The sequence below is a fragment of the Anneissia japonica genome, unplaced genomic scaffold (genome assembly GCF_011630105.1).
Source record: "Anneissia japonica isolate Jap-2015-1 unplaced genomic scaffold, ASM1163010v1 scaffold1881_len754168_cov175, whole genome shotgun sequence".
Lineage (NCBI taxonomy): Eukaryota > Metazoa > Echinodermata > Crinoidea > Comatulida > Comatulidae > Anneissia > Anneissia japonica.
In genome coordinates, this window is record NW_022757845.1 from 680993 (window position 1) to 688035 (window position 7043).

The 7043-nt window shown below is 33.9% G+C and overlaps 1 protein-coding gene across 1 annotated transcript in view; it reads left to right on the plus strand.

Annotated features, from left to right (window-relative positions):
- The window catches only part of LOC117124896 (coiled-coil domain-containing protein 169-like), a gene marked incomplete at its 3' end in the record, with an annotated part of 13306 nt that overhangs the window by 1017 nt on the left and 5246 nt on the right, over nucleotides 1-7043 (plus strand).

A 7043-nucleotide genomic window follows, 5' to 3' on the forward strand; every position in this document is an offset into this window, starting at 1 on the left:
TGGGGAGGGGGAGGCGGTGGATAGCTCCTACAGAAACGTAACTGGCGTGGTCGGGCGTCGCTCAAAACGTCTATAGTTCCTCCATGCTGAAAATCTCTTGGAAGTGACGAGGCAAATCCCCCGGTTAAATAATGACAAGAGGTTTCAAAGGCATTACTACGAAAGCCTATTCGTGCCACTTAAGTATATAAAATCATCAAAATGTAATCCGAAATTTCGGATTAGTAATCCGAAATAACGGATTAGTAATCTGTTATTTCGAATTAGTAACTCGTTATTTCGGATTACTAATCCGAAATTTCGAATTAGTAATTCGTTATTTTGAATTAGTAATCCGTTATTTCGGATTACAACCCGAAATTTCGAATTAAGTAATTCGTTATTTCGAATTAGTAATTCGTTTTTTCGGATTACTAATCCGAAATAACGAATTACTAATTCGAAATTTCGGATTAGTAATTCGTTATTTCGGATTACTAATCCGAAATTTCGAAAATTCGTTATTTCGAGTTAGTAATTCGTTATTTCGGATTGCTAATTCGTTATTTCGAGTTAGTAATTCGTTATTTCGAATTACTAACTCGAAATAACGAATTACTAATTCGAAATTTCGGATTAGTAATCCGAAAAATCCGAAAAAAATATTTTCATTAAAATCGAGACAGCTGAAAATAATTATAGGCCTATGTTTTTCTTTAATTTTTTTTATGTATAAACTTAAATCTTTTTTTGTTGCAGTAATTTTTGTTGTACCTGTTACTGTACACACTGTTTATTGAGAAAAAAAACCAGCTCCATTCTCAAAGTAATTCAGTTATTGCAATTCGTAAAACATTATACAAAGACAGACTCTCTTCAGGATTATTTGGTTGAGACAGTTGTCTTTCTTTTGTCACATGTGTACTGGCTCTTGAAAATTCACTCAGTAATTCATTATGTTGTATTACTAATTCGTTATTTCGAGTTAGTAATTCGTTATTTCGAGTTACTAATCCGAAATTTCGAATTAGTAATTCGTTATTTCAAATTACCATCGGCCGATTGAGATTAGCAGGATGGCATGATCACTGCAGGTTTTCTTGAAAACTCAGATGAGAATGTGTTAGGTGTAAATTGTCGGAAAAGCAGTAGGACTAGGCTATAGAAAAATGTAAGAAGATGAAAATTGGAAATATACTGTCTGTCCAGGGAGCTCTCATCTGTCCAAGATAAATATCCTCTTTTTGATATTGACTAAAGGAGAATATGCCGCTTCCACTCCACACCTTAATCATGCTTATTCAAATGGGGCGCTTATTCGCGCGAGTACGGTATTTGTTTTTCTTCCTTCCAATGTTTTCTCTCCGACCGGGACGGGAATCAGGTCTCCCTGGCAGTGGCATCACCCCTGCATGTTCGCCTTGAGTCATTTTCTAAATAAGAAAAACTTTAGGATGGCGTCACGCTGGCGGGTCGTGGGGGGGGGGGGGGTCGCCAGGGCCCCAAGGCACGAGTGGCCCCGATATTGTAGTTTTAAAATAAACTATAATAGTTTCATAGTTTCATTCATGGGGCCCCGACAGTTTTAAACAATAAAAGCTGGGTTCTGATGTTTGACATTTGTTTCTGATTTTGTGATCAATCTGTTTTGCATTGTATATAGGCCTACGTACGTTATTAAAACATGCTTTGTTTCTCACTAAAATATTGTCTGCATTAATTTACATCTACATAGAGTACATAATGATTAGGCCTAACCAGTTCCGAAAGCTGATCTGTTGGTTTTGTCATAAAATTTTCTGAATAATTCATCCCGTTCTATGTTCTCATAATGACGCAGTTAACAGTTCATAATTGCCATAAACTCTGACTGCGGGGAGGCGAAGCCCCTCGGACCACCACCATTGACCTTCACCCCCTGGACCCCGACCTGGTGCCCTACGCGCCTCCCTGGCTCCCGTGTCTGTTTGCTCGCTCCGCCCGAAAACTTACGCTCCATTCGCTCGCTTATTAGGGCCCCCAAACAGTCACCACCAGGGTCACTCCGTGACGCCACCGTTAAAGGAAGATCGAGAGTGCATATTTATTTAGGTCTATTTTCATTTAGTGCATTATTTAACAATTAGCCTTTTTTTATGTAAACATATAAAACGATTATTCAGAAGCTACGGTTAGTACCGTAGTGAGTCTTATCTAATCAGCATGCGTTTTTGTATACTAGTGTCAAATTCGTTGATTGAATAATTACTGAGAGATAACTGGACCCTTCAATCAAACTTTTAAAAAAAGCGGCCAACCACAACTTGTTCGAATCTGCCGCGCCCCTGGTCGTTTTTTTTTTTTTTTTTAACTTTTAGCGACATGTATATGGGCGGCCCCTTGGTTTAGCGGAAAGGTCCCATTGTGTTTAATTTATAAACTTCATGTATACATAGCGCATGAATGTAAAGTTTTTTTATACCGTGATTTGAAATTGAAACATGTATACCGTAAAACCTCGAATTGAAGCCCTGGGATGGGCATCTTTTTGAGATGGGCTTCTTTTCGAGACTACTTATGGAAAGTAAAGAGGGGGATTTTTTCAAATGAATATTGTAAATTTTGTAAATTTGTACTATAAAATAATAAATAAGGCCACTGTAACATCATTTTGCATCATGAAGTGTATTTAACTGGCATTAAATCACCTAACTGTACATGTATAAACCAAGTTTTCTGAAATTCATGTACAGCGTATTTCCTGTACTATGTCGAAAAGACGCCTATGCTATATTGACAAGAAGACCATGGGCTTCTTTTCAAGATGGGCTTCTTTTCTAGGATAATTTTGCAAATATAGAAAGGAGGCTTCAATTCGGGATGGGGTTCATCTCGAGATTAAGCCCACTGGGCTTCAATTCGAGGTTTTACGGTATTACGTATTTGTGAATAACCATGGTAGGTCATTACCCTTATAATTTAACCAGGATAATAAGAATTTATCTCAGCTCTTGTTTAATTAACTCACTATTTCGAGTGTCATCAATTCCGGTATTTATCAATGTCCATGTTTACATTATATTCTACCTAGAATTTACGACCCATTTTCTGAAAAATTTACAACCATATCTATTAAGCAAATTTGTTTTATTAGTTTCACCATACTTGGTACTTGGTATTTATCTTTCTATGACAGGAATATCTGGCTGAGGGGTCATTGACTGCATAAACCAGTTGAATACACTGCTAATACTTATTCAGAGAGAGAGAGGGAGATAAAGATCGGATTGGTGGTTTACAATTAATAATTTAGTGTCATTGTTATTTAACTTAGTTTACATAACATGTTACTTATACAGGTTAGTTTAAAATTTAAAATTTTCTGTGGAAATAATTCTTGATAGATTAATATCTATCAACATGGCTATTTTTAGATAGATAGAAGTTGGTCTTCCGATCCTGCGTGCACTTATTCGGTGTATGTGGAATAAGTTCGCGAAACAAGGAGCTCAAGTGTGACATATTTTGTTGTAGCTAGTGTTATATTTATATAATAATAATAATAATAATAATAATAATAATAATAATAATAATAATAATAATAATATTAATAATAATAATGATAATAATAATAACTATAACAATAACAATAATAATAATAATAATAATAATAATAATAGTAATAATAATAATAATAATAATTATAATAAATAAATATAAATAAAGTCTAAATATGATGTTTATAGCAATATACTATGTATATGATCGATTTATTCGACTTTCAACGGGGTTTTGCTCCGCCTCTAACTAGTGACCTTTAGCTGTTTATATGATGCCATACTGTAGGCCTACATCATTAACGCTGAAGAAGTCCTAGTTCTGTACATTTAATTAACGCTGAAGAAGTCCTGAGGACAGGACGAAATATACGTTTTTCAATTAAATAATATATATTTGATGTTCTGCAACCTCTGTCATTTATTTTCGAAGAAGATACAAGGCCTTTCAAATATTATACTTTTTTTCTCAAGATGGAAACCGCTTAATAAACAAGTAGGCCTACGGATTCATAATTCATAATTTACTTTATTGCAATCGTATAAATAAAAGATTGGATAAAACAAAAAAAGAGAAAAGGACAAAAAAAAAACAAAAAACAAAAAACAAATATACGCAATTGAAAAAAGAATGTTTCATTTTTCAATTGCGTATATTTGTTTTTTTATGTTATTATAATAATAATAATAATAATAATAATAATAATAATAATAATAATTATTATTATTATTATTACTATTATTATAATTATTATTGTTATATTTATTATTATTATCATTATTATTATTATTATTATTATTATTATTATTATTATTATTATGGTCACATTATTAAGAAGACACAACAATAATTGTTACTTAACCAATATCCTGAGGCGCGTGGAACGGAGAGAGTAGAGAAAACAGTAGAACTTATACATACTGTTTGTGGTGCTGAACTAATAATAATAATTCAAATAATAAAACATTAAATAGTTAAACCGTTATTAAATTTTTAATTATTGGTCATGTTGTAACTTCAGCCGTTGTCTTTCAAACCATTTAAATTATCGTAGCAAAAAGTATAAAAACTAACTTGTGTTTTTAATGAAAGTTAATCACTTGTAAATTATAAATGCTTGAAAATGTGTAGTTCAATGGTTTGATTGAATGTGTGTGGAATGGGAATTGAATATATGGCGTAGACCTATGTTTAAGAAAAAAATACAAAGTATAGGCCTATGTAGGCCTAAAAAAAAACAAAGGTTACTTTGTATTTGGTCACGGAGGGCTATATCTGAGGATTTTTCAAATGAAAGATAGGGGGTAGCTAGCTACCCTATTCTCCCTTCTCCCTCCATGACTGGATCCGCCAATGATCGCGCACACAGCAAATCTATTATATTATAGATGTATCGAGTTTAAGTGGATGGTGGCCGTGATTTAAAAAAATTTTAAATCCATAAATCTCAGGTCAGTTCTTTTAAGATAGAAATGCGATACTGTGGTTCAATTTCGTTTTTATTCATTTGCAAGTTTCTTTAAATGTTTGTTTAATAATACTACTACTAATAGTAATAATAACAATGATGATGATGACGATAGTAATAATTGATATTAATATTAATAACAATAAAAAGTGAAGAAAATTGTGCTAAATGCGAAAGAAAAAGTTGTGATTTGTTGATCATACTATAGTATATATAGTTAAAGCTTAGTAAGCTATAATTAGGCCAAAGTTGTCCTGGATATTAAGTAGATTCATGATAAAAGGTCATGAGAAATTTGTTGGCGTTTCATTTTGACTATAATGGTAATGTGATGATGATGAATTTTACTATATAAAAGTGTCCTTTCCGGCCATCTCGAGAGGTACTATTTCCTCAAATTTTCTCACCTCAGCCCCAGCCACGGTGGGGCTGAGGTGCTTGTGAAATCACGTTTTTGAAGACGGCCTATGTAAAGTACATACTCAAAGACAATGTTTTAAAGCTTTTTTTCTATGTTTTTTTCTATGGTATATCACACACACATTAATAAGAATAAGATCTCTATGGTTGTCAAAAATCTCTGATAAAAGATCATGTTTGTTTAATAACTACTACTAATAGTAATAATGATAACAATGATGATAATGACGATAGTAATAATTGATAATAATATTAATAGCAATAAAAAGTGAAGAAAATTGTGCTAAATGCGAAAAAAAGTTGTGATTTGTTGATCATACTATAGTATATATAGTTAAAGTTTAGTAAGCTATAATTAGGCCTAAGTTGTCCTGGATATTAAGTAGATTCCTGAAAAAAGATCATGAGAAATTTGTTGGCGTTTCATTTTGACAATAATGGTAATGTGATGATGATGAATTTTATTATATAAAAGTGTCATTTCCTGCCATCTCGAGAGGTACTATTTCCTCAAATTTTCTCACCTCAGCCCCAGCCATGGTGGGGCTGAGGTGCTTGTGAAATCACGTTTTTGAAGTAGGCCTATGTAAAGTACATACTCAAAGACAATGGTTTTAAGCTTTGTTTTCACACACATTAATAAGATCTCTATGGTTGTCAAAATCACTGATAAAAGATCGTGAGAATTTCTTTTGGCGCTTCATATTGACTAATGGTGATGTGATGATAAATTTTACTAAAAGTGTCATTTCTGGCCATCTAGAGGTACTATTTCCTCAAATTTTCTCACCTCAGCTCCAACCATTGTGGGGCTGGGGTGGGTGTCGACTTACAAAATGCCCTCCCCCTCCACCTTTCAAAACAGATCTGTTCCCTTCCCTGGGTATGACATTAAACTCCATCGAGTCGGCTCCTGATGTATGTCTTAGTGACTGCTGTTTGTTTTTAGGGTGTGATCTGGTTGTTCATGTCCATTTTTCGTGATTATTACTATTCTGGATAAAGAATGTTTTGAGCCGAGGTGGATTCAATGCACCCCTCTTCATTTTTTTAAGGAAAATAAAGGAAAAATATATTCAAATTGAAGTGTGAGAGTGTAATTTCGGCCATCTAGAGATGCCCTAATCATAAACTTTCTTTTCTTTTCCGAGGTGGGTGGTTCCTCGGTCTGTGAAAGTCCCTCCCTGGTTCACCTCTCTTTCGAATTCCTGGATCTGCTACTGTTGATTTATTATACTAGTGTATAATTATTATTTCGCTTATTTATAATGCGTCTATTGCAATTTTCACTTTATCCTCTCAAACAGTCCTAAGAACGTTCAGAGTGCGCTACTTCACAGGGGGATCGCCCCCCTCCCCCTTGACCCCGCCGGGGTCATACGTAATTCGCATAACGGCTCCCCCCTTTCAAAATCCTGGTTACGTCCCTGGTTAGAGGCGGAGCAAAACCCCGTTGAAAGTCGAATAAATCGATCCTATACATAGTATATTGCTATAAATATCATATTTAGACTACGGTATACGGATCTCAGCACAACTTTAGTCGATTTGAAATCGGTACCTAGGATTAAAAAGGGTAAATCACTGATAGAATGGTTCAATGAATTAAAGTGGTCAGCAACAGGGAATACCTTTTGAT